Below are 24,088 nucleotides of genomic sequence, written 5' to 3'. Positions count from 1 at the left end.
ATCTAAGTATTAGGTAGCACTCATGCTTATTTAGGAAGGAACCCATAGTTCAAAGCAAATAAGTGTTGTTGATTATATTATTAAAGCCCAAAGTAAACAGTAACCTACTTTTCCTTTAAAATTTTATCCAAAATTAATCTAGCAACATTCAATTTCAAACATAAGGGAATAATATAACTGTAATTAGGTTATAATGTCAAAAGTACCCATGCAGAAATTATTAGCTTTACCATTTGTAAGTTAAAAGAATCCTGTCCCATTTTATCTAAAATCAGGCCAGGCATGGTGGCTCATGCCTGTAATCCAAGCACTTTGGGAGGCTGAGGCAGGAGTATCACCTGAGGTCAGGAGTTCGAGACCAGCTTGGCCAACATGGAGAAACCCCACCTCTACTAAAAATACAAAAATTAGCTTTGGTGGCAGGTGCTTGTAATCCCAGTTACTTGGGAGGCTGAGGCAGGAGAATCGCTTGAACCCAGGAGGTGGAGGTTGCAGTGAGCTGAGATCGCACCACTGCACTCCAGCCTAGGCAACAGAGTGAGATGCCATCTCAAAAATAAATAAATAAATAAATAAATAAATATCAATTAAAATGTGACTCTGCCTTCTAATATTTTTCATGAAGGGATGATTTTGCTAGTTTTTAATTCATTAATACACTGTAAATTGTCTTTCAAGAGGATCATGAAAATTTTAACTCTTTAGCTAGTCTGGAATTCAATCTTCCCAAACTCTAAATTCATTTTAGGGAATTCATATAACCATAACTACATTTGAATACTGATTTAAACCCTATCTCCTCTGTATACATTGATTTTTCCCCAATTATCAGGTTTCAACATCATCCAAGTTAGATAGTTCCAGAAATCCAGATTGAGAAAAACTATCAAGACAAAAACAAACAAAAAATCCGCCATAGTGGGCTTGAAATGAACCAAAGAGATGAAACTTTCATTTGAATTTTTGCTTTCTTTGAACATCTACTTGCCAACATGATTTGGTGAAGGTCAATTGCTATGAAGAAAGTTGATTTGTGAAAGAATGAAAACCAGTGGAAAAAAATATTTTCCAAAATAAAGTCCAGAGGCCTAAATAATTTACATTGATTCGATAGCTCTTGTGAGGAAAAAAAGTGGGGGTGAGGGACAAACATGTAATTTGGGGTTAATGTCTGCCAACCTGAATGATGACATTTGCAAGGACTTAATTTTTTAATTGCAGTTAACTGTTGGAAAATGAAGAGGCTTTTTTTGTTTTTGATTTTTTGGCAACTACAATGTATCCCTACTTCTTTCTGTGCTTTCTTCTCTCTACAAGAACCGTAGAAGCTTATAAACAACGTTTCCAAGATTCTTTTATTCCTAGGATTCTAGTTGCATTTCCCGTTCTGCCAAAAAAAAAAAAAAAAAAAAAAAAAGTTGCGCAAATCTAGTAAGAGACACGGGCCTTGCAAAACAAGGGTTTTGTGGGAGCCTCTGGCATTAGGCATTGCTCTGTGAATGGCCTGTGTGAGCGCTCCAGCAACTGGGGCATTTGGTAGCAGTTTGGCACCATTCCTAACCTGGGTGTCCAGAGAAACTTCCTGATTCTTTGGAAACCCTTGGTAGTCTGGAGAGCTAATGTTGTCCTCTCCATTCTTAAATGATGTGTAATACACCAAACTCCTTAGGTTAAATCGCTTTCTGCTTCAAATGTCTAGAAATGCTATTTCTTTCTCAATAAAACTCTGACTAAAAAAGAGTACTCGTGGCGTCTATACATTGTGGCTTATCAACAATGACGTGCTTTAATCAATCAGTCTGCCAGAGGCCTAACTAGAAATAAGGAAGGCATGAGAGAATGAATGCATGCTCACTTGGGCTTTCTGATTCCCTTCTAAAGTTGAATAAATACAATATTCTAATTACTCAAAAGTAGCGTTTGTATTGACAAAAAATTCACATAACATAAATTCATCATTTTAACCTTTTTAAAATATACAATGAATTGATCTTGGTATACTCACAATATTGTACAACCACCTATCTAATTCCAGAGCTTTTTCATCACCCCAAGAGAAACCACATATATGCACTGTCCGTTGGTAATCACTAGTCTACTTTGTGTCTCTATGGATTTTCCTGTTGTTGACATTTCATATAAATGGAATTATACAATAGTGGCCATTTGTGACTGGCTTCTTTCACTTAGCATAATGTTTTCAGTGTTCATCCTTGTGGGAGAATGCATCAGTACTTCATTCCTAAAATGGTTGAATCATATTCTGTTAAGTGGATATACCACATTTGGTTAAGCCATTCATCATTTGATGAACATTTGGACTGTCTCCACATTTTGGCTATTATAACTAATGATGCTGTAAATATTTGAGTGTAAGTTTTTCTGTGAACATATGCTTTCAGTTCTCTTGGGTATATATCGAGGCATGGAATTACTGGGTCATATGGTAGCTCTGTGTTTAACTCTTTGAGGAACTGCCAAACTGTTGTCCACAGTGCCTGCATCATTTTATAGCCTCACCAGCAATATATGAAAGTGTTTCCACATCCCTACCACACTTGTTATTTTCCTATACATAAACATAGGAAATAGTGTTCAGTGGTACCTCAAATCTCACTATGGTTTTGATTTACATTTTTCAAATGACTAATAATGCTGAACATTTTTTCATTTACTAATTGGTCATTTGTATATTTTCTTTGAAGGAACATCTATTCAAATACTTTGACAAATTTTTAATTGGGTTGTTTTTCTTTGTATTGCTGAGTTATGAGTTCTTGATATGGTCCAGATACTAGATCTTTATCAGACATATAATTTTAAAAGATTTTTCTTCCGTTCTGTGGGTTTTCTTTTTACTTTCTTGATAGTGTCCTTTGATGTACAAAAGTTTTTAATTTTGATGAAGTCCAGTTATTGCTATCTACTTTTGTTATTTGTGCTTTTTGTATCATATTTAAGAAACCATTGCTTAATTCAAAGTCAAGAAGATTTACACTTATGTTTTCTCCTAAAAATTGTACAGTTTTGTTTTATACATTTAGATATTTGATACATTTTGAGGAACAAATTCCTTTTTATATAATGTTACTTACTTTCGCTGGTATTATTTTGTTTTCTATTCTGTTTATGCTCTCCATTACTGCAGATCATTAAGAATTAATTTTATTCTGAAATCCTGCTGATTAAGGAAGCTTTGAAGAATGCAGGCGTCAATGCCAAAAGTAAATTCAAGCATAATGACTCGAAAAACAAAGTGCTACTAGTTAAACATAAAAATCTGAAGTCTTTGTTTAATGTTATCTAAATTTTCAAATATGTATATGTTTTTCATGTATAACATATAATTGTAACATCTGAAGCATTTTTCACACTAGATTAAAAACCCTAGTCTTTTTTCTTTGATATTCCAACCCCAGCTGTAAGATTCTTATATACAGTACCTAGAAATGGGATCTTTCCCAGGATTCTGGGTTGAAAATTCGTTGCTTTACACAATATAAAATACTGACCATACCATTACATTTTTGTGAATTCGGGGTTTTCATCTTGTGTCAGACCCAAAGTTCATCATGCCAGCACTCTGTGCACAGAGGTTTTAAACAATGTTTTGTTGAAAAGCAATGGTGTAACTTCTCTCAATATCAGCTTTAACAATTATGTATACCCAAATTTTTGTTAAGTAGTCATTTTTAGCTCTGTTATTTGTAATACTCTTCCAATTTTTTCAAAATCACTTAGTTATTGCTATGGTTTGAATGTTTATTCCCTCCAAAACTCATGTTGAAATGTGGCAGTGTTGAGAGGTGGGGCCTTTAGGAGGTGATTGGGACATGAAGGCTCTGTCTTCACAAATAGATTAATTCATTCCTAGATTATTAGATTAATGGGTTATCATGGGAGTGGGACTGGTGGTTTTACAAGAAGAGGAAGGGAGATCTGAGCTTGCATACTCAATTCCCTTGTCATGTGATGCCCTGTGCTGCTTGAGAATTCTCTGCAGAGTCCTCATCAGCAAGAAGGCCATCACCAGATGCAGTCCATCAACCATGAAATTTTCTGCCTCCATTTCTGTAAGAACAAAATTATTTTTCTCTATAAATTACCTAATTTCAGGTATTCTATTACAAGCAACAGAAAACTACTAATGCTAAGAAGTAAAGTATTTGACCTCTTAATAGGTCTATGTTTGAAGGAAAGGATTCATCTAATTTAAAATTTGTTGGGTTGGAAATACCTACAGCATATTAATTTGGGGTGATTTGTTCATTCATGGAAATGAATCTGATCACAATCAAGTAATATTTAGAATGAGGGAAAAGGCCAAGGGAATGTCTGGTTGGGTGTGGAATAGATGTTAATATGTAAGTAGCCAAGAGAGGAAGGGGAGCCAGCAACCAAGTTGAGAAAGAACAGTTGACATAAAGGAAGAACACTAGAATGTGAAAAAACCCACAAGCTGGAGAAAAAAGAAATGCAAAACAAGCTTAAATATTAAGAAATTTAAAAACAAGAATGTAGTTAAATGTTAACAATTTCCATTAGACTTTGAGTAGTGAGACTAGTGGTAATCTTTGCTTGAATTGCTTATTGTGGTATTGTAGAAGTAGATTCTGAACATGAACACAAAATGAAGTCGGGAGAGCATACAGTCTTATCTTTATCTTGTTAAAATTGGCCTTATTTAGCCTGAGAATACTGGGTAAATTCTGGACTACTAGACCTAGCAACCAGAAAGTGCCTCAATACTTCATCTACTTCAACCCCCATGACTTTAATGCAAATAAAGACTCTAGATTCTTTACAAAAGATGATGTAATCAAGCCTCAAAGATTTACCCAATGCCAATAGTTAGTTAATGGCTGAATGGAAAGACTAGGGTACCAGGAAGGGAAGTGCCACCAGAGAACATGAGAAGCACCTTTCTGTGGTTGATGGATTTCTGGGGATTCATTTTGCTAAATGTTGTTTTGGAAGCTGGAGCCGTGCAATTGCTCATTGTGTATAACATAATGTAAGGTAATTGGACACTGATAACCTAACACAGTTGCGCTCTTTAAAGGTTTAAAGTGCATTTTCATCTGTATATTTTAGTTATAATGATATGTTGGACTTTTTAAAATCTAAGCATTTATCCTCTCTTTTAAAAATTTATTGTCTACCAAAGGACACACAATAGATCTAGCTATCTGAGTTAAATGCCTCTGGTAATGACCCTACACAGAACCAGAAGCAGGAACAAAATAAGCCCTTTGTGCTGCTTATGGCACCACAATAGAGCAGCTACTTGAGCATCAGTATGTTTTGTTGTACAAGGTCTTTATTAGGTCATAACTAAATATGTATTAAAGCTTTACAAGAAAGAGAAAAATTGAATAAACCTAATAACCTAATTCTACACAGTGGAAAAATCCTTGATAAAACAGCTTTTAGAATTCAAGGTATTATAAATTTACATAAAAATACTAAAATAATCTAGGAACCTTCTTGGAACAAGATGGCAATTCCAAGGTAGCTACTTACAGGATTCCATTGAATTTCATCTACTCAGCACTGTAAGTGTGTACTGGGGTTTTATTCTGTTAATGGGATTTGCTTTGGTTTTAAGACACATCAGTTTCTTAAAGCACCATATGTAGAAGTAGACTCCTGCTGTTTTCAAGGTTTTTGCTTTCCCACCCCACCCAAGGAGGACTTTAGGAGAAAGACTAAATAATGAACACATAGAATGTGCATCTATGTGAATATATATCATACAAAAATACCATTCATCTGTTTAGCATTATTAAACCTCTCCCATATACAAACCATATATTAGGCATTTGGGGGTGACAGATCCATTCAACTAAACAAATAACTATACAACATCTACTATGTTCCAGACACGAATATAAAGATGATAAATCATGGTCTTTGTTCATAGGGGTCTGATCATCTCTTTTACATGTACTGAGTGAAAAAAGATAAAGTAAAGCAATCATAGTTGCAGATATGCATACTGTAGTCAGCCACTCAAGGGTTTTATTTGCCACGGCATCTGTGAATAACCAATCGCTGAAGAAGAATGTGAGCATCTCTCTGCTGCTGGTAGGGAGAGTAGTTAGGCTGCGGTTACAATGGTCTAGGCAGGAAACTGCAAATGCCAGAGAAAAAGCAATGGAAGTAGAAATAAAAATGGGGGCTTATTCAGTTTATATTTAAGTGTTATTATAAACAGGAATTGGTTTTGGATTAGACAGAGACACTGAAAAGGTGGCCTATTCATGTACTGAATTTCACTCTCATTTGGGGCCTTTTTGATCAAGATCTAGCAGTGGCTTCTTGGGGCTCTTTTACTATTTAAAAATTTGATAACAAATATGTATAGTCTCCCAGAGAAAGTAGATATACCAAGAAAATTTTGCACATAATATCAAGAACATTATGTTCTCCTTGAAATCCAGCTATGATCTCTTTTGATCTCAAGCATGGTTTATAGAAACTTGGATGATTTGGAATTAAATTCCAACTGAAAGAAAATTAATATTTTCTGCTCTTCCTTTTTATTATTAACAGGTATACATTCATACAATTATATTTATTTGCTCTCTTAGAATGTTTTAGGGTCTTCCCATTTATTAATAGTATGCGACATTTCATGTTTTGATAATTGAAACTATTTTCATGAGCCATGCCCATTATACTAGGAACTGCAGACACGTCAGTGATTAGAATAGGTGAGATCCTTTGTCATAAAGACTGCAGTGTGATTAGAAATGTGGCATATGCTCTGAAAGATAATCGAGGGGTGTTGTGAGGTCATTCTCAGTCTAGAGGTAGAGATGGAGGTAGAGAGGCGACAATACCAGAGAAGGCCAATCTGGGGTAGTGCAGGTGCATACATGAATGAATAAAATAGGGAATGATAAATAAATAAATGAATATTAAGCCCCTATAAGCTTACCTTTTTAAAAATATGTATGTAACACCTTTATTGAGATATAATTCACTGACCATGCAATTTACCCGTTTAAATAAGTACACAATTTAATGGTTGTTAGTATATTCATAAAGCTGAACAATTATCCACCCACAGTCAATCTTGGAACATATTCAATACCCCTAAAGGAGACTCATATGTATTTACAGTCACTCCGCATTTCCCTCCAGCCCTGAGCCCCTCCCCCACCATTGGCAGGCACTGTTTTCTGAATCTTCAGGTTTGTCTATTCTGGACACTTCATATAAATAAAATCATAAAATATATGGCCTTCTGTGCAGATAATGTCTTCAAGGTTCATGCATGCTGTGACATGCATCAGTACTTCATTCCTTCTTATAGCTACATAGTATTCAGTTGTATGAAGACACAATATTTTGTTTATCCATTTATCAATTGATGGACATTAGGGTCGTTTCTACTTTTTTGGCTGTTATAAATAATGCAGTTGTGAACTTTCATGTACACATTTTTGTGTAGGTATATGTTTGTTTACTTGTTTTTTCTTGAATATATACCTTGGAGTGGAATTGCTAGGTCATGTTAACTCTATTTTTACCCTTTTGACAAACTGCCACAATCTTTACCGTACCTTTATTTTAAATCTATTACATTTATCTTATTACTTATTTCTCTTACATTGGGTAATAGATCTTTTCTGAAAAAATTCCACTGGAGTTAAATTATTTGCTAATGGAATCTCTCTCTGTGTGTGTAGTGTGTGTGTGTGTCCCCCCTAAAGGAGCTTGATATTTAATGGCATCTGGCTTTTTAACACATATATAAAGCTCTGATTTAGAAAACAGAAAACCCAGATTCCAAAGCTGAGTTCTAACACTAACTTACTGTGTGACCTGGATATGACTTCTCACCCATAAGAAAGAAAGAAGTTTTGTTTTTTTTTTTTTTGAGAAAAAATGATCCAGCACAATATACAATGGCTAGTGAAGTACATCAGAAATGAGAATTACATCTGGTGCCCTAGATTACACCACGTTTAGACAAAGATGTCCAGAAAACAAACAAACTAACCAAATACAGATAAATTAAAATTACTTGATTTGAAGGTCTAACTGGGATATTTGTCGTTTAAATTTGATTTATAATCGAAATACACAAGTAATTCAAAGTGAAACTATCATTTTAATCCATCCACTCTCCTTCCCCAGATATTCTTTGGTCAGAGCTTTAGTTCCAGCTTTTCTGTTGCCACATTTTATCTAAGGTTAAGCAGAACAGGGAAACAAGTAGGAAGATTAAAGAATCTGAACAATCAGTTAACTAATCAGCCCCTTAATGTTAATGTTCAGAATTTTAATGCAGAGTCAAACATTCAACAATGCCGAAATTCCTGGGAAACCAGGTTAGCTGTATTCTTTGAGCTTAGACGGTGTAACATCTGGTATATAGCTGCCATTACTAGTGGTGGGTTGATTTTGTTTTGTTTTGTTTTGTTTTGTTTTTTAGATATGCTGATACTCCAGCCTTTTATTTTTAAAGGAGATAGACTGCCTGGAGATGGGAAAAGATAGGCTGGCAAACTGTAATTTTTGAGCTCTTCCTTGTATGGAAAAGAGGGAGATAATATTTAAATAGTATTCAGCATGCATATATTGACAGCCTAGAGCATGCAAAATATTTGTCTGGGAAAGGTGGTGAGTTCAAAGATAAATAATACCCACTCCTTCCCAAAAACTTATCATCTGAAGCACACACATAGTTATTATATATTTTGAAAATGTCTAAAGGTCATCATATCAGTAAATAAAGAAGCTAAGGAAATTCAGAGGAAGGAGAAATGACTCCTGCCTGAAGAATTAGAGAAGGGTTTGAAGAGGGGATTTGGTTCCATTTAAAATGAACCTTGGAGGATGGATCATATTCCATCTGGCAGAGGAGGTAAAGTCATTCTAGCCAAAAGGCACATTAGGAGCAAAGGCATATAAAATAAGAAACTCTATCAGGCCTGTTTGGGTAAGAAGAGTTTTATTCAAAAGTATTCAAGAAAAGCCATAGAAAGGATCTTCCACAAATTCTCTGGATATTTCAAATAACATATGAATTGAACGGCCTTCTAAGAATCTTAAAACTTTTTTTCTGCATGGCTTTTGGGGGATCCGTTTCTCCTCATTTATTGTCATCCCACTGGAGTAAAGTAGAATATCAAAAGATGGAAAGTGAGGTGGTTATGCTTATCATGTGACTTTATGCAAAGAGAAAAATGTTTCTGTCCAGTGGCAATGCCCACATAATATTCCACTATTAAGCCCTTCTTCCTGAAAACAGGGACATCCAGAAAGTATCTTGGATGAATGAATGAATGAAGAGGAGACCAGCCGACCATGGTTTATGGTATAGACAGGAAGCTTAGAGGAACTTCCTTAGAAATGAGTTGTAACATGTTCTGATACTTGCTCTGTGAAATCCCCTCAAGACTGCTTTTGGGGTACCATAGATCATTTTACTGCCTCCTATAGAGACCACAGAATTCATGCAGAGCATGGAGAGATGAAGACAGAAAGGGAGAAAGATCTTCAACAGTTAAACGTTTGCCAATGAAGTAATTTAGCTCTAAACATGCCATTGCCAATACATGAAACTAAACATTTATATTTGCAGTCTGCTTATTGTTTGGCATTGCCATATTCAGAAAAGCAATAGAAAGATGTTCAACATTAAAAAATAGAATGTATAATCCAAGAGACAGAAGATATATTTTTATAAATGAATAAAATCTAGAATGTAATATGTGTCAAGAAGCTTTCTATAGACTTCAAATGATGTTGTCTATGAAGGAAGCTATAAAAAAAGAATTAAAATGATTTAATCAATTTAATTAATATTATTAAAATCATAATTTACTCAATTTAATAAATTAAGTACTTTCATACAGAATTTGGACTTTCAAGTCACTATGGGCTTCAATAATTTAAACTGACCAAATCTACAGATAAATATTAAATCTTTGACGATATTACATAATCTGAAACTGTCAATTATAATTTTCAATCTGAAAGATATTATATAAATTAAGCAATTAAAAACGTAGTTCTGATGACCTTTGTAACTAAATCGAGTCATAAACACAATTGATAAGAGTTAACTTTAAGAGAAATAAACTTGAAAGACAAAGCAAGAAGAAAAACAATTCTGCCTTTTTCTCTACATGAATTGAAACCATATATAATTTTTAATTGCATAGCATGTGCTCTAACCAATTGTGCAAACTATTTATGCATGTCATACCTTTAGCTGTGGCTGAATTTGTTTGCTTTTTGTTTTTTGCCAGAGCTCAGTATTTTGGCATGTTTTATGTTGGAGTTTTCTTATGGTGACACAGTATTGCAGATACAGGTGGTGCCTTGTGTTCCTCTTGCAGTTTTATTTCTCTCCTTTATCCAGTGGTAATTAACTTGAGTTTAGTGTTCTTCACTTCCATCACTCCTCATTCATTGGATAAATATTTTTTAAAGCCTCTTAGGGCCCAGGGTCTCTTCTCTGTGCTGGAGAATACAGCAGTGAACAAAACAGACAACAGTCCCCAGGCTCATGGACTTTATATTCTCATGTGGGAGTGGACAGGCAACATGCAAATAAGGAAGCAAATTATTCTGACAGAGATGATCATTTTATCTGAAGGATGACGTTTAACACTAAAATTTATCTTCATATAAAGTGCATGGGGCCAATTATATTTATTAGTCTTAACATGTACACCTCAGAGTCGGTCAATGGGATTGTTTGTGAATACTGCCAAGCACCTCTGTTCATGTACAGTGAAATTCGTATTGCCCTGAAAATTCCTCAGTGTTTATAAATAGTCTAATCTGGAGTGTATAGACCAATTATACAGTCACAAGAGGCACCAAACTTGTTGTACAGTGTCCAAACTTTAGTGAATTCACTTGGCTTGTGGTCAGCAGTCGACATCAGATATCAAGCTTCTGGCAGGAGCCTGCATGAAATCATCTCTTCCACCTTCACTTGACCTCTGCCCAGAGGCTGTAGAGCTCAGCTGTAATGTTTCATAATACATCAAGACACATCAATTCCATGCCAGCCTGCCCACCATTCTGGCTGAGCTTAACTAATAAGTAAAGAAAGCAAGCTGAATTATGAGAAACAATGTTTTCACCCCATTAGGATGTTTATTAGATTTCCTACTTAATATGATTTTTATTTGAGGAAGCAAAGAAACAGCATCCAATCTAAAATCAAACCCTACTGTCAGCATTTAAAAAATTGTTTTATCTGGGGCAATAGCTCTTTTCTATTTTTACATACCAATCATTGTCAGAGGCAAGGTCAAAATTATAGGATATAAAAAATAAATATGAGATGTTTGTATGCTATTTCTGGTCTGCTAAGAAGCAGAGTATACTAGTAAGACATCTGTACATTTCAGACAGATTTTTAGAATTCCATCTGAAATAGTAAATCTAACTGATATATTGGAAGAGTCATTCATTGAAAACTGTGTTCTTTGATGCCAGTGTAAATATATACAGGCACAACAAGAATAGATTTGGAGCTATTAATCTTGTAATCAATCTTAATCAAAGGGCATTAAGATGAGATTTCAACTAAGTGGACTAATAAACAGCAAAACTCCAAACAAAAAATCCTAACCTGAACAAGTTGAAGTGGTTTTATAATATGTCTGTTCTCTTGGGGATAATCAGGAATGAACAAATATTCACTGAGAATCTACTTTGCATGTGCAAGTCGTTTTACTAGTGAAGGTGCCATTATTAAAATGCCATTTTCTTTGCCTGGAAAAACAAAAGCAATGAACAAAGGATTCTGGAATCTCAGAAGTTTTTGCAACTGTAGAGATCACTTACTGGTTCACAAAGTTGAACAACTTTTCACTGAAACAACAGGACCTTGCCGTAGTCACTGGGAGATCTGAGTTTTGGAGAACTCACAAAAGGACTTTCTTCCTTCATTTAGTATGTCTCAGCATTCTGAAGGTTGTCCAATTCTGGGAGCTCACCAAGTTTCATTTCATCCATTAGGCTGGGAGTAAAGAACAAACCTGCAAATTCTGTCAAAATTGGTGATGTATGGCTGCTGAGAAATTCAAATTGCTTTAAGTGTGGGAGCCAACAAAGTAATAATGTCCAACTACAGGATGAGATCACATCATGCACTCACTCTTTATGTGAGCTGCATTCTATATGCATGAGGGAGAGCCAAAGCATGAGTTCATTGAAGAAATGGTGAAGAGCTTCCCCTTAACTCTCTAGCTTCCAACAGTTCAACCAGATCCAACATGAATACGACCATAGACCCTACTTTGGATGTCTCTAAACATTGACCTGCACTCCACTTGGCCCTAGTAATGATAGGTGAAACAGATGCATGCAGAACAAAGTGCAAACTCAATTTAGATTGCTGATTGACTGGGATTCTCAGGTGTACTATCATCTTTTCAGCCAGGATGGTCAACATTCTCCACATTTATAAGGTTTGGCTGGAATGAGTTTAAGAATCCTGTTGTAGCAACAGCCTTGAGTGAGTTGTCCAAAATACATATTGTATATGTAATAGCAACAAGTGCATTTTGGAGAAGTAAAACTAAGGTGTTGGTTTATGAGGAGAGTTAAATTTTTTGAGACATTTGGCATATGTAAAAGCATTCAGCTCAGGGCAGTTTGGATGCCTCCTCTCCTCATTTGTACCAATTATTTCTAGATTGCGGAAGACAAACTATGTTCACAAGAGGGGAATGTTATGTCCACTGAAGGATTAGAACAATGTGTGGTCATCAGGAAGAGGTTTCAACAAAACATAGCCTCACATAAAAACAGTTTGGATAACAAAATGTAGTAAAATACATTCGTGGCTCTTATCTCAAATAAGGCTTTCAAATTTGTATTAGGGTACAAGAGATTCTCAGAATTCATGAGGAATATTCAACATGGGCCTGAAATAGTGATGGAGAGGGAAAATTATGCAAGATAGGGACTGATAGAGAGGCTTTTCATGGAATGGTGATATGACCTCAGCTATCATGCGCCTCCTTTTCCTTTCTTCTTCACAAGCTTGTCCTTGTCTATGCTCTCTCCCCACATCTAAGGCTGCTGAGGAAATTACAGAATGTCCAGTTAAATTTGTATCTTGGATCATTGAAAAATATTCATTCATTGAAAAAATTATATATTGTTTATCTGAAATCAAGTTTAACTGAGCATCCTGTGTTTTTGTTTGCTAAATCTGACAACCCTACCAATATCCCATCCATTCCATCCCACCCGAGCTTAATAGCAGACGGAGAAAAGGATTAATAATATCAGCCAAGGAAAGCTTTGCCAAATGAATCAGGTTGGCCTTGGTGCCTCTGGTTTTCTGCCCATCCCTATCCTCGCCTCCTCCCCAGCACTGACAGCTTTTCTCTTAAGTTAATGTTTTGAGTAAAGTACTAAATAAAGTGGTTAAGCCTCTTGTCTTCTAGAAAACTGTCACAGGTAAGGGGCCCCTACACTATCTGTGGAGAACACTTATTCTCCATGGGAGGAGTTGATGGGGTCAGCCTTTAGGTTTTTGTTCATTCTCATTCAGCAAAATAGAATCTAGCAAGCACTGCTGTGAAATCACCCTCTTCATTTGGCTCACTAATTTTTGCATATGAATGCTTTGGATATTAAGTAGAATCTTGAGAAAAAAATGAAAACATTGCTGTGTTGCTGCTCTCACACATTTACCATGGGGGAGAAATGTTTTCAAATATGCATTGCTTTGGAGAGATTTATGAGATAACTATAAGAAGAAGAAGAAAAATAAGCCTTACGTATTGTTGTGTACTCACTGAGTATTAAGACTGAAAATGCTTGCACTAAAAAATCCATGATTGATTGATGCAGGCCATGGAAATGTGTCAAATTTAACAGCTTTTATGAACTATTTTGCAAATTGCACATATTTTCTTTTCTTATGTAAAAATTTAAATTGGCAATAAATTGTATCTGTTTTAGTCTCAGTAAATTATATAAATAACTTCCATGATATACAGAATTTCTCATGAATGCATCAAATGTTACAACACATTTTCATCTTTACTACGTAGATCACATATAGAACGTAGAATGTACCTAGAATGTGAACTATAAAGATGTTAAAACGTAGCACATACTAGGAAAATAAGAATTCCTTTGCAGATTGGAATGAATGCCTTCCAAGTGATAAGACAAAATACCACAAATCTGCTAATAAATCTGCCAGTAAACTTTCTTTCCAAATATATTCAAAGGGAAAATAGTTACCTATAAAGATTAATACATAAATATGCCTGTTTATTATGCCTCAGAATATCTCTTCCACAAGTCTCTTTAATGTTCAAATCTAATTCTACCTAATTTTAAGTAATCATTTTTGTTGTCATCTTACTCTTTTCTTATCTGTGAGGCTGTCCCAAAAGTGTTAGCAACTGCACTTATTTTTTTTTCAGCTCTTTAACCCAAGACTTTTTTTTAAACCAAGTCAGACACAGAAAGACAACTGTCACATGTTCTCACCCATAAGTAGGTGCTAAAACATGTGTACACGTGAATAGAGAGGGTGAAATGATAGCCGATAGAGAGTAGGAAGGCTGAGGGGGTGGAGGATGAGAAATTACTTAATGGGTACAAAGTACGTCGTTCAGGTGATGGATACCCTAAAAGCCCTGACTTGACCATTACACAAACTATGCATGTAATGAAATTGCACTTGTGCTCCATAAATTTATATATTTAAAACGATTGTTTTTTTCTCATTAGTGTCCACCCGTAAAACTTAAATATTAGAACTTATTTCACTTTGCTAACAGAAAAGAGCCAAGGTATTTACTTTGTAATGGTATTTTACTTATGCACATTACAAATGTACGTTGAGCAGACACTTTTTATTGCCTGTATTAAACTTTTTTTAAATTGATTTAGAGGTCTGTTTAAATGTACTTTAAAATTGTAAAATACTTTAGTAAAATTGATAAATATGAATATTTCAGAAATGTATTTTGTATGTGAAATTACTCAGGTGTCACAGCTGGCTGAGGATGAAATATCCAAAGCCAATGAGTGTGAATTAGATGTTGCCACAAAGATCAAAGGACTGAGGTGGAGAAGAGACAATGATTTCATCTGATTAGAAAGAGTTTTACGGGCTCATGATCACACACAAAAAATGTAGCACAAGTATTTTAACTTTTTGTTTCTGATTTTGTGTTTCTTTTTCTTTCCAAGTCTAAAAAAAAGCAGAAGCTGGAAGAGCCAAGGTAGGCTAGGGCAGAACTCTTGGAGCAGAGATGATAACAATAAACTCAGAACAATGCTTGTCCTTTATTAATGGTAAGTGGGGAGGGAGGATTACCTTATTATAAGGGGTTATCAAGAAAAGTGAGCTTTAAAAACTCACTGCTCCAGTGCCACAACACTAGACTCTGAGTTTAACCTAACCCTAATTTTTCCCCAAGGGAGAGGGATTTGCATCTTTGAAATGATTATATTTGGGGGATAAAAAGTGTTCTGTATGGAAAATGAGAGATAAGTAGTGACGACAGTTGAGAATTCATGAAAACAGTCCTAAATTGTACTTAGATTATTTATTTCTTTAAAACTTTCTCAACGTTTATATAACCTTGCTATATAGTTGATATAATACCTTTCCCTAAGCTTAGCAAAATACCCAGAAAGAAATATGTAGAACTTAACGTCTTGACTTTGCAAACCCATATCTCAGTTTAAAATAGAGCAACAGAAATAAATGCACAATGACCCATAAATCTATTACTTCCCCCCTGACCATTCTCCCTCTCCCAAGTCCAGTTGTACACTTCTGTGTACCTATCAGACATCTCTGCCCCAAATCTGAACTAATGTTCGGGCGACTGTCTTTGTTCTGTCACTTGCTTTTCCTGCAGTGCTCTGTCCGTCTCCCCTAATCCTTCCATTCTGTGTATTGTCTCCCCAGAGTATTCTGCTCGGCCTCTCCCTGACCATCTTCCCTTTCACAGCACCGCTATATACCCTCCTTCCAGTCCCTCTGAGCTGTCACTTGACCTATTTCAGCACCTTCGACTTAGTCTTCCTGACTCCAGTCAGGGATGTGAACATTCTGGTTTGTTCCATTAAAGAATCAGACACATTACTAAAAATTTCAATTGCATGTGCAGTTGAGTTGTGAATAATCATTATCATTTAAGCAGATATCCACTTAAAGTGTATTCGCAATAATTTCTCAACAAATAACTACATTGAGTTAGGATTTTCAAGGAGCAGTTTTTGTGGATTCTTAAAGAGTTTCTGCTATCTGTTAGGTCTGACATGCCCTATTTCAGTTCACCCAATTTCATTTAACGCTAAACTAAATGAGGGAAAAAACATCTTTCTAACACAAGATTTTAAAGAAAATTATATAGAAGAATAAACACATTATTTATGCAAAGACTCCATGTTGATAAGTATAATGTAATAGGAAATAATTGAGAAGAAGTGATATATATATGTTAAAATATTGATTAATCCTATTGAATGACAGACAAATTTAAATAATAAACAAGGGCCTGAAAGACTTTTAAAGTCTTTTGCAAAAAATACAAATATCAGTAAAAAATTGTTAAATTTTAAAATTCCAACTGAAAAAGATTTTCTATAGTATAGAGTTGAAGAACAGGATACTAGTGCTAACATGCATGATAATACAGGGTAAATTGACAACTTGGGATGAATACTGATTAGAAAAAAATATTTCATTGTTGGAATCAGTGCAGTTTTGTGCCAAGATCTGAATGAAAATTGAGGAATGGCTAGTGTTTTAAACTTTCAACTTCAAAGACTGTTCATAAAATGGAAGATGTAGACAGGTCAATAATTTACAGGACATACGTAGTTAACGAAAAGGTTTCTTGTCTCATTTAAAGAAGTTCCAATAATCTGTCCTTCTGCATATAGGCATTTCTTATTCTCATCCATAATGGATATAAGGCCGGTTAACATTTAACTGGCACACAATTGCAAAGCATTTTGCAAATATAAAACGTTATGTAAGTGCCATAGAATCCATTACTTAATACTCAATCTTCAAGCAACAATTAATGAACAATGCAGTATTATAGAATAGTCTTACTAATGGAAATTTAACTTCCCTTTAGCTTTGGAAGATTTCAGAACATTACATAATTGTGTAAAGTCAAACTGAATTTTAATCCATACATTATTTTTATGTATGGATTAAAGTAGAGACACATATATAATATTTCATACATAGTGTTATATATGTATGCATATGTAAAATCTCCCATTCCCTGCATAGGGTAATAATTTTCATTCTAGAATTTATATATTTATGGCCTCACGACTAAACATTTAACTTGTATACGCCCTGCGCTGAGCATTATCTGTAATTTGCAAGAGACTGAGCCTTCTCAAAGCCAGTATCACTAAATGATCCTTCTATGAAGAATTCAATGAAAAAATATAATTTTTTAGTCAGATTTTTAGGAGAATTTTGTTGTAAAAAGAGCCCTGGGAAACTTGCAAAGCTGAAGATTGCTATAATGTGACCCAAGACTCTAATACAGGCGGGGGCTACTGTTGTATCACTTGCAAATCTACTCACTGTTTTCATGTTGTTTGAATAGATGAGATTAGCCTCAACAGCTATACCAGTTTTCAATGTTTGGCACTTTCAGTATACTCCTGTCTTTAAGAAAAAAGTGGGAGACAGCGGACACAAAGAACTTCAGAAACTTTGTCAGTTCTCAGAACTCCTAAGTGTTGTGCAGGCAGATGAGGTGAAGGTGAATTTCAAGAATGAATATCTTGAGGTACGCTACCCTTTCAGTGAACTGAACAGATTTGAAAATGTGTGGGCCTCATCATTTTCAACAAAAAGCTGTGCTCATCAGGTCTAAGAAGAAAAGTTTGATCAACATCTCCTACTGCTTTTGGTATTTTTGTTGCTAAATAGATTTTTAGGTACCTCTAAAGATGGTAATTTTGTTGGAATTTAGTTGACTTCACTACCAAATTAAACCTAATTTAGGAAATCTTTCATAGTAGTTTTAGGCCACCATTCCAGGACTCTTCAGAAGAAAAGAAGAAATGAAAACATTCTGTTCAACAAAGCCCGGAATATTTCTGCAGCATCTGACCCAAGTGGAATAATTTATTCATTCATTCTGTCATTTATTCATTCAAAAGACATTTATAAATTACTACTATGTGCCAGCCATTGTGTAAGAAAGTAAACATGATGGGGATGCCTTAGAAAGTTCACAGTGGAGATTTAAAAATAAACAATTATCATACAATAGGACAGCTGGAGAGAGAGGTTTATGTATGATGAGGGGTCTCTAACAACCTGAAAGGTAGGTGGTCAAGACAAGTTATTCTGAATATGTGAGTTTCAGTTTCCATGAATGAGGCAGAAAGGATATTCTTCTTAGAAGAGATAGAAATATCAACTTTCAGGCAGGAGATAAGATTATAAGTGCACACAAAACTTGTTCTTGGAATGTAGAAGATACATGAAAGAGTAGCAGAAAATATAGCTAGTGAGAGAGGCAGAGATAAGATCACAAAGGCACTTGTACATAATACTGAGTTTGAACTTTATCATGAAGACATTAAAGAGACACTAAAGAATGGTTATTGGATGGATGGATGAATAAATGAATATACAAGTGAGACAAGAATACTTTTAATACATTTCCAAAGTGGAATGGAAATCTTTGGTAGCTTTGATGCTCTTACAGGTCTAATACACATGTACACACACAAACAAACACACATATAAGTGTATATGTTTATATATCTATGTGTATATATATGTGCGCATGTATATATATATATATATAGTTAAAATGATCTGTAAACAGCATCAAGCAAAGAACCTGGTCACCATAGTGTCCTGGGCCCTAGAATAGGGGGAGCCTGGCACATAGTAGATGCTCAATATATAGTTGCTGATGAAATGTATGAATAAACATATTTTAAGCAGGAAAGGAAGCCATATCTCAGAATATGGAATGGAAAACAATATGGAAAGAGGAGCACCTAGGGAGGATTGGCATGTTAGGGCGATGATTTGAAGAAGAAATGATGAAATGTTGGATTAGGAGCCTGAAGACTGAAAGGCTGAGAGAGAGTATAAAGACACTTGTAGAACTTAATTGAAAATGAGGTGATGGAAGTCGGGGAGTGATAGAAAAGCAGGATAACTCCTAGGTTTCTTGTTTGGATTAATGAGTGGATTTCAGGCTCTCCCTCAGAGAGGGAATTTAAGAGAATAAAAATATTTGGGATGTGAAAGTAAAATTTTATTTTAGATGTGTTGATTTTAAACTCTCAGTGAGACAGCCGGGGATTTCAAGAAGGTAGCTTGATCTGTAACATAAGGAAATCTGAATTTTAAATGGTAGGTGAAGCTAAGGGGATACATATTTTTCCAAAAGAATATTTAAAGAAGAAAAAAGATTGAATGAGGTGATAGGAAGAGGACTTGCTCTATTTTCTGTAAGTTGGTCCTGAGGTCTTTCTCATGAGAGTGGCCATAAGTTCTAGCTCTGTCCTGACTAGTAATCAAAAGATTCAATCATGGAGGTTTACAATGTGCCTCTCATGGGATCCTTTTTTTTATCATGGTAGACACTCTACTGCCTAAGTGTCCAACCCATGACCAGGTGCCCTCTCACAGAAAATTCTTTATCCTGGCAAATGCCATTGCTGCTCTTGTCTGATCTCTGTTTTATTTCTAGTAATGTAGCCACTCTCAATGAGAGCCTTAACTGGGAAAGAAGGTAGGTTTGGGTGTGTGGGTCACATGAGACCCAGAGGAGGCAACTCAGCAAAACACATGAAATAACAGAACCATTTTCTTACTCACAGATCCCAGAGAGACAAGGACAGTACCTTTTACAAAGCCAGTTGGAAGGGGCATGGACACTCAACCAGCAGGTGAGGAGCAAGAGAGATAAGAAGACCTAGGGATTATGGCATTCACTGAGGTCCAAGGCATTATCCAAGCAGTAATCTCTCAGGGAGTTCTGCTAGGTGGGGTTACTGCAAATAGAAGCGAGTTCTGTGGAATCACACTGTGACTGAGAGATGGTCACCGTGGCATATCTGCACAGTCCATGCAGGATGCAGGGCCCCATGGGGTGAGTCAGGTAGGTTGTATCTAGCTGTCCTATAGGAAGCTGGTCACCAGAAGATGGTTGTTTTAAGGCAGATATCTAGGTCTACCACTTTGAGGAACTGGAAGGAAGCAGAGAACTGGAAATTGTGTCGATGGTGGCTAAGCCCTGCTTCTGTTAAGAGAAAGTTAAGCTTATATTGAAATGGATGATGAAGCAATATGAAATTACAAGAATTCACTTCAAGACATCATATAGGAGATGGAAGAAACATTCAGAGAGGTGAAAGAAGAAACCAGGAAAGTGTGGGTCCTCTGAAGCTAAAGAAGAAAGTAGATACATTTTTATTGTGCATGATGAATTTTAAAGAAAACTATTAAATACAATGTAGAGACATAAATAAGAATAAAGCAAATAATCAAATAATTGGACTTTTCTTTCTTTAATGATTACAAGGGCCCTAGATTAGATAACTTGTCTAAACAGATCTTTACATAGAAAAGTAACCCAACTTTGATATTCCCTTCTGTTTAATTCACACGAAAGAACAGGAGTTCTCTTTAACCCTGTGTCCCTCTAATATACACGAAGAACCTGGTGACAAAATGTTCACAAACTATGGATATAATAGGGAGACCACCGCATTCTTATTATAAGGGCTGTAAGATTCAATTTTCCTCCCTGGACATTCCCCCATCCCCACCATCATTTATCAATGCAGTGAAACCAGCATTTATTGAGTACTTATCGCATTACAGGCTCTGAAAACTTTACGCAAATCATGCCATGTCTTTTAATCTTGAAAATAATAGTTTCTCCAAATAACCAGTTTTTCCCCATTTTGCATAAAAGAAAACAGGCACAGTTACTTAGCTGGCGAATGAAAAAGTTGGAAATTGAATATAAGCAGTTAAACTTTAAAGGCTGTACCGTTAACCATCATACTATACTTTTTCAGCATCAGCAGAGTAATGATCAAACACCCCTTCAATCAGAATAGTAATTGCAGTTTTTAAAAGATGTACCTATTTAGCACAGTAGTGACCAGTATAGTTATATACTGTTTGAGACACTGGAAAATATCCTTGGGAAATGCCTTAGCTTGAGCTCTCTTTCTTTTATACTCCAAGAATAAAGAAAAGTTTCACGTTTCAGTTAGGAGGAATATTTCTAGTGATCTATTGCACAGCATGGGTGACTATAGTTAATAATAATGTGTTTTATATTTCAAATTGTTGGAACGGTAGATTTTAAATGTTCTCATCACAAAGAAATAAGTATGAGAGGTGAGGGTCATGTTAATGACCCTGATTTAGTCATTCCACGATGTATACCTGTATCAAAACATTATACCGTAACACATAAAAATATATAATTATTATTTGTCAATTAAAATGTAATTTTTAAAAAAAGATTTAAAGTTATGTTAAAACTTTTTTTAAGTTTGCTGATGCAATTAAATTACAGTCTATAATTCATCATGCTTTCTCAAGTCCATTTACATTATTTAAATTATGGTTTTCTAGGCATGCTTTTATGTAAAATCTGATAAAATGATGAACTGATCATTTACACTCTCTAATTAGTATTATTACATAACTTTGCTTATAATTGAAAGCTAGTGATTTGTTTTTCAAGATGGTAAATTTCTGACAGACAGGAAAATGAAAATAATACCAGAAGCTAAATTAATTTATTAGCATCTATGTTAAACTGAAAAATCTCTATCAGCATAGAAATCATGTAAACTGATGGAAAATGATTTTAGGACTAAGGAGATTATAAAAAAGACATAATTCCAAAAGAAAATAAAAATCTAGAGAATTTTTAAAATTTTTATTTTATTATTATTTATTGTATTTATTTTGAAGCGGAGTCTCGCTCTGTCACCCAGGCTGGAGTACAGTGGCACAATCTTGGCTCACTGCAATCTCCTCCTCCAGCATGCAAGCGATTCTCCTGTCTCAGCCTTGCAAATACCTGGGATTACAAGGGCCCACCACCAGGCCCAGCTAATTTTTTAATCTTTTTGGTAGAGATGCAGTTTCACCATGTTGGCCAGGCTGGTCTCGAACTCCTGACCTCAAGTGATCCACCTGCCTCAACCTCCCAAAGTGCTGGGATTACAGGTGTGAGCCACCGTGCATGGCCTAGAGAATATTTATTTTTAAGTTGCTTCAACTAAGAAGGTAGATACTATATGTAGACACAAAGTGTTTAGAATTGTTCCAGTTCATAGACAAATGAAGACATATTTTCACTGGATGTAAACACAGATGAGTAAGAATAGGAGAGTGATTCAATAGGAATAACCACCAATATGAATTGATAAATACTTAATCATGAATAACGCATACACCTCAGATGATGAATAATGAACTGATTATTCTGGACATGAATAGAAACAGGAGAGGAATTTTTTTATCCTAAGTAATATGGGAGGCAGCATTCACTATTTTATGACACCAGGTAGTATTACTTGCTTTTACATCCTGTTAATAAATATGAAGCCCAACATAGCTGTCTTCAGTTTGCAGTGAGGTAAGAATTTTGAAGAGAAAGTAATGTTAATCCTGCTGCAATGATTTCTTTAGAGTTTGATATTGTAGCTCAGCATATGAAAAGGTGAGTGTCTTCATGATCTGCATCTTCAATGAGGGTGTTTTAAATCGTCAGCGTATTTAAATAGAAAAGGACATACAGGATCAACATCTTAATTTATCTGCAATTGCTCAGTGACTTACCCTCTGATTTAACACTGAACCCTTTGTACAGATAGCTATCTGTTTCAGGTCTATGACACTTTTCTTTAGACATGATGTTTCTTCTTTTCTTTTTCTATTTCCTTTTTATTTTGGGGGTAGGGGTGGTGGGGGGGTTGTCTTTGCTCTGGAGCCATGGTTCTTTGCCAATGCCTCTCTGCCTACTCTCTCCCCTCTGCTCAACCTCCTCCTTCCTCAGACATTGCAGCTTCTTCTAGAGGTAGAGACAGCAGGTGGCAGTGATGGAGAAGGTCTGTTCATACTCAGAATGGGATGGATTTTGGAGCCCTTTTCTCTCTGTCTGAATATTTTGGAACTGTTTTCCATAGTTATGAAGGAATCTTGCTTCCTGGCCCCCACTCACTAACGTTTCCCCCCACCATCCGTCTGTGAGCATTGCTTTGTTTCTGCGATCACTGAACTGAAACCAGTTGAGTGTCAGCACTTATCCCATATGTTCATTAGCAGTGAATCTGTAATTAATTTCTTGTGGTTTAAAGTTAATGAAACTCTGTGTGTGTGTGTGTGTGTGTGTGTGTGTGTGTGCTGTGTTTATGGGTTTTTAAATGACTGCTTAATTATTTTTCTTAGTGTTGCCTACATTCATAATAAAGGGACTTTGTTTTGTTTGGCTGTTTACCAGTAGTTTTTTTTTTTGCATAAATCTACAGTGTAGATCACATCACATGAAAGGAAGAGTTTTACTTTTGAGCTACCTTGTTGATTTACTTGATTTACCAAGTAAAATATTTTACTGGCACATTAGTAAAACCCATTAAACTATTTCATAGGGAGACTGATACATGTTTTCACATGTTTCTAGAAAAGCACAGTAAAAATAGACTATGAAAAGCATACAGACTAGTCATGTAATATTAGATATTGTTTAGGCAGGTTTTTCTTAACTTTTTTATGTGACTGATAGCTGATGAGAAACAAATGATAAATTTAAAAGTTAAAAACCGTGCCAGCATAAGCCCATTTTATATGTGCACATATATATATATATACACACAAAACAATACTTTCTACAATGCTTTCTATAGTTTTCTACAATGATCATGTATTATATATGTAACAGGAAATAAAAACAAAAAATACTCTGAATGTAAACAAAAGCACACATCGCGTTGACTTTTCAAAAGACATTAATACTTGATGTTCTTCCTATATATTTTCAACCATACCAGCACTTAAAGAAATAGGAATTTACTAATTTAACAAATATTT

At 35.2% G+C, this 24,088-nt stretch overlaps 1 protein-coding gene across 3 annotated transcripts in view; it reads left to right on the top strand.

Annotated features, from left to right (window-relative positions):
• IQCM (IQ motif containing M) overlaps positions 1-19,930 on the top strand; it is a 646,606-nt gene extending 626,676 nt beyond the window's left edge. For all 3 annotated transcript variants that reach the window (XR_010120562.1, XR_008657267.2, XR_008657268.1), the window contains 2 exons: positions 15,205-15,309; positions 19,849-19,930. The gene's annotated coding sequence lies outside the window, so the exon portion shown is untranslated. The remainder of the gene's footprint in view (positions 1-15,204; positions 15,310-19,848) is intronic.
• The last annotated feature ends 4,158 nt before the right edge of the window (positions 19,931-24,088 follow it).

Source organism: Symphalangus syndactylus, chromosome 4 (assembly GCF_028878055.3).
Source record: "Symphalangus syndactylus isolate Jambi chromosome 4, NHGRI_mSymSyn1-v2.1_pri, whole genome shotgun sequence".
NCBI lineage: Eukaryota > Metazoa > Chordata > Mammalia > Primates > Hylobatidae > Symphalangus > Symphalangus syndactylus.
The sequence above is the reverse complement of the archived record's forward strand: the minus strand, read 5'-3'. Positions and strand labels throughout refer to the sequence as shown.